Below are 5,118 nucleotides of genomic sequence, written 5' to 3' on the forward strand. Positions count from 1 at the left end.
ATGACAGAGCCTTCTGAGGACATTCCAGGTAGTGTGCATCCTGTGGTCTGCTTGGGAGTGTAGCGATCACACTTCAGGAGAGGTGTACTTGACATACCCTGTTGGTTTTGACTGGAGATTCATAAACTTTTTAAAAGAGATGAGTGATAAGAGCTTAAAAAAATGAATTTAAAAAGAAGAAAAAAGGGGATGGGGAGATGGCTCAGTAGAATAAGCGCTTCCCTGGCAAGTGTAAGGGCCTGAGTTCAATCCCCGGTTCCACCAAAAAGAAGAAGGAGAAGGAGAAGGAGAAGAAGAAGAAAATTAAGCATTAACTATTCCTTTCAATAGACCAGTAGAAATCAACAGTACAGTTATTCAAGCTATCCTGTGTATACAGATATATACAAACTGGCATTTTTCACAATATTCCCATGAAATTTAGAAATACGGCTATGGAAAAATCTGGCAAGCTAATAAAGAACACAGAATCCCAGGCTTGTTGAAAGAGGGTGTCACCTGGCCCTCTGTAGCTTTACCAAGTCCCCCCGTGTCTCATACCAGCCAAAAATGTGACTACTACTGAAGTAGGGCTGCACTGGTCAGTATGATAGCCAGTAGCCACATGTGGCTTTTTACATTTAAATTTAAATAATTTTACTTGCCACATTTCAGTGCTTGCATAGGGCCAGTGACTACCCTCTTGAACAGCATAAATTGAGAACATTCCCATAGGTTCAGAAAGTTCTTCTGGACAGCCTGATCTCCTTGGACCTCTGCCTTGCCTGCACATTCGGATCAACAACCATTGTCTGTTGGAAATGTTCATACGGAATACTTTCTACTGTGGGCCCCATTGTACAAGCAATTTATTTTCACAGAGACTTGGCCCAGTGTTTTCAAGTAAGAACACCATTAGGAAAAGCAAGACCTTGATTGTGTGTGTGTGTGTGTGTGTGTGTGTGTGTGTGTATGCACATGCGCATGCGCATGCACACCTCTGTGCTAAGAATGGAACCCAGTGCCTTCAACATGCTAAGCAAGTGCTCTACCCCTGAGCTACAACCCCAGCCTCAGATCTCATACCTTTCAATTCAGAGACCATGTGAAATTGTCACTTTGCTGAAATCCAGGCTGTCATGAGAGATTCTACATAGACAATTTCATAAATATGATACTCTATTTTCCTTTTTATTACTAAAAAATATTTTTAAAAATTAGAAAATTTTTTAAAGATTCTACATAGCCATTATACAGTTTCTAGAACACAATCTTTCATATGCAGGGACCTGACCCTCTCATCTAATCCACGAATACATACACATAGACGGGTTTTTTACAAGCCACCCAGCCAGATTATTCAGTAGGTTTACAGCAATCACTGCTCTGTACCTCTCCAGATCAGCCCCTGTCACCGACCTACAGACTATACAGAAACACAATTTCCATGTGCCTGCCTTCTGGCTCCGTGGGGAGTTTCTGTTCTGTCCTAGATATATTTTTGCACACATATAATGCACTTTCTTCTCCAGTGACAGTGCTGCCCCGGGTGCCCAGGTTGCTATAGTGATATCCTTTGCTGCTTCTGACTCATAGACAAGCCTCCATTTCGCACGCAGAAAATCTCCAAGAGTTACCCAACTAGGCTGCTTCCACAGAACAGCTCTTTGGAGAGATGTGCTTGGCAGGGCACTAGCACTTGCTGTACACCCTTGTCCAGTCCAAGCCCCTCTGACCAACTATCCCTTAACCACGTGTGTGCCCTTGGGCTCCTTCGCTGCCGCCGGGGGCGAGGAACGAGCAGGCCTTCTTCCCTGAGAGGTTCAGTATAGAGGGGGAGGGAGTCCCTGGTCCTCCGTAGTCACTATCCTTCCCAGGGCTGGGACAAGGATGAAGTAAGTGAGGTGCTACTCCATGAGGATTTTTAAATGCAGGGTTGAATTTTTCTTTAATTTTTTTGATACTGTGTTCAACATGGACATCATGGATTTTGATTTTTCAAAAATATTGCATTACCATACAAATGTTTGTGGGCATAATTATAAAGGAAGCAATTGCAAAAGCCCCTAGATCACAAGAACCTGCATCTGGTTGTGCCATACTTTGCTGACGTAAGCATGACAGAAAATGTAGCTGTGTACATCTGGGAGAACCTCCAGAAATTTCTTCCCACGGGAGTTCTTTATAAAGTAAAAGTATATGAAACTGACAAAAAGCATATTGCATTAAATATTTTTGTCTCAATTACTGAGGGTCTTAGTTTTTATTTGTGGTTGTTGTCCTAGCAAATACAGCCCTGCTACACCCTCATGCCACCAAGCCACGTCTTAGTACACGTCCCTACTGGGCACCGGGATTCAGCTTAGAGTGACATGAAGATGACTGCTACCTGCTTATAACATGCCACTCACCACAATTTCCTGCTGTGTTTAATTTGCACAAACAATAGTTTCATAAACCAGTTTCTTTAACATAATGGGGGGCATTTTAAAAAATGGCCAATGTTTGAAAGTGGTCACTGGGGTTTTTTCTCACCATTTCTTCTGATGTGAATCAGAAGACAATGAACAAAGAAGCGTATGCAATGTCTACCACAGAAATACCACCAGCAGCACACCTGTAGTCCACACCAAATTAGCTTCTGTTAGCTTGCTGCAGCTAGAAAGATGTCGTTGGGAGCCTAAATTTTTGATAGGTGGGAAGATTAAAACATGGCTGGAATCATCACTGGTAAAAGAGTGCTGGAAGGGTGGGTAATCATTCAACTGGCTGAAGAGGGGTCTTTTCTCTGTCTGGTCCCAAACATGACCTCAGGGTGGCCTTCTCTGGACATCATTTATTTCCCATAAAGCTCTTTGGGTACAGCTGGGAACATTACGGCTTTGCTGCCAGCAGGTCTGTTTCTGATGTTCTTGGACCCTCCGGTGGACCAGCACAGTTAAGCCAAGCCTGCAGGACCTTCATCCGAGGGGTCCAGGTGCACTTGAGGCAGGGCATTTTGCGTTTGGACAGCTGCACAGGTCACCAAGGGAAAAATTTTGGTTGCTCTGACAAATTTGGGACATGCTGTTTCTGCTTCGTGTCTGCTGTCCTCTCAGAGCACCTGCGTCTCAAGCACACCTTCCTGCCATCCCGCGTTTCTGAGCAGATGCACATGCTGGGCCCTTCCTGCATTTCCTCCAAATGTAGTTCCTGAGGTGACAGTGAGCGCATAGGTAGTTTGCTGTAGGATGCGCTCCTTTGGTAAAGAGGGCTTAACCCCACAGAAGCCCACCTGAAGTTCTGTGGAAGGGCTACCTCAGAACAGTCCCCCGAAACCCAAGTGAGGGGTCTTTATCCACTCACTCCCAAGCACCAAGCATTCCCCCAAAAAGTGTGGGTGGGCTACAGGGACTAAGCAGCCCCCACTAGCTGTCCCTTGCCAGGCAGATAGCAAACAGTTCCTTTGTATTTAAGAATGAATGGGAAAAAAAAATATTTCAGCTTTTCTACCCCTCAGAACTTTCAAGGAGTTCTTGAAACAGCAGAGTCATGTCCCAAAGAGGATGTCTCCTGCGGATGCAGTGAGCACCTCTGTCCACTCTGGCCTGCATGACTTTCCCTAGCCCCCTCCCCTGTTAGACTTCCTGGGAGCCACTTCTGAGCCTAGACTCCGAAGGCCATTCTGTCACTGCAGAGGAAGGGCCTCAGCAAACACATCTCCTGTAGACCAGACCCACTCCACCCCCAGCCTTGTCATAAGATTACAGAAAGGACAGTGGGAGAAATTATGTGTCACACAGGGACAAGGACCTATGCTAAGCAAAATGAGTCTGTCACCACAGGGCAGACACTGTGCCATTTCACCATATGAAGTGTCGAAAGCAGTCAAAAGCACAGAAACAGTAGAAAGTGGTTGCCCTCTGTGTCTCTACACAGGGAGGGACAAACAGAATTAGTGTTTTAAGTAAATATAGAACTTCTGCTTTGTAAAACAAAAAGGCTCTGGAGATCTATTGCACAACAGTGAGAGTATACCCTGCTGTACACTCACACTACTGTACACATCAAACAGTTCAGATGGTAAATGTGGTGTTGCGAACTCTTTACCATATTAAAACAAATTTTTAAAAAAATTTAAAAACACAGAAAGAGAGAAAAGGAAAAGAGAGCAGCTTTATTCTGCTCCTGCCCCACCGAGCTGAGCACCTTTTCGTAGGCCCTCTTGGGCAACGCCTTTATTTTTAGCAGGAAAACGCTGCACAGGAAAGCAAAAGGGTCCAGCAGATTAGGAAAGACCAGCTAGAACTCAGAAGGAGCTCAACTGAATGATTTAAGCTGGTAATGCACATAAATAGCTGGACCCATTTTTCTCTTGTTCAAAATTCTATTCTATTTGGGAGCAATTTTCTCCCACTTCAAATCTCCTCATTATATACCCTTCCATTCAAAATGTTCATTGTCCTCCTCGCTAATCATTTCTGGGATGGAAACACATATTCCTGAGGCTCTTGGAAGAGCTGAATTAAGCAAACAGTGCACTTCTTTCTTGAATTTCTTATCTAATGGTTAATGCAATTACCGACAAAGAACTTTTTCAGAGTCTTAAAAAACTGTTCATGATAATGTGCTTGTGCAAACTAAACTTTAAAAAAAAAGTTAGAAAAGATAGAGGTTTATATCTCAAAGTGCAAAAAGTTCAAAATAATACAAATTTGTTGCTCCCAAATGATATTTATAAAAATGACTTTATAGTCTCTAAAAACGAAACATAGCTCTTTGCGAGTATCAAAGAAAGTATGGCAATGAGGAGTCTGATCTTGGGTCTTTTAGGAACTTTTTCTCGGAGACCCTGGGCAAGAAAGGAAGCCACTCCGTAAAAATCTTCACCTCCCACCCAATATGAGTCGCTAACCAGGTGTGGGGGCGCATACCTGTAATCCCAGCACTGGGGAGGTTGAGACAGGAGGATTGCTGCAAGTTTGAGACGACCAGCCTGGGGTGACAAAAGTGAGCACAAGGCCAGCCCAACTTGCATATCGAGACCCTGTCTCAAAAAAAAAAAAGAAAGAAAAGAAAAAGAATTTAAAAAGAGTGTTCTTATACCACAAATGTTAAAAGTGGAATCAAGAAACAAAAATAGGGGGCCAGGGAGATGGC

The sequence above is a fragment of the Octodon degus genome, unplaced genomic scaffold (assembly GCF_000260255.1).
Source record: "Octodon degus isolate 3935 unplaced genomic scaffold, OctDeg1.0 scaffold00041, whole genome shotgun sequence".
Taxonomy (NCBI): domain Eukaryota; kingdom Metazoa; phylum Chordata; class Mammalia; order Rodentia; family Octodontidae; genus Octodon; species Octodon degus.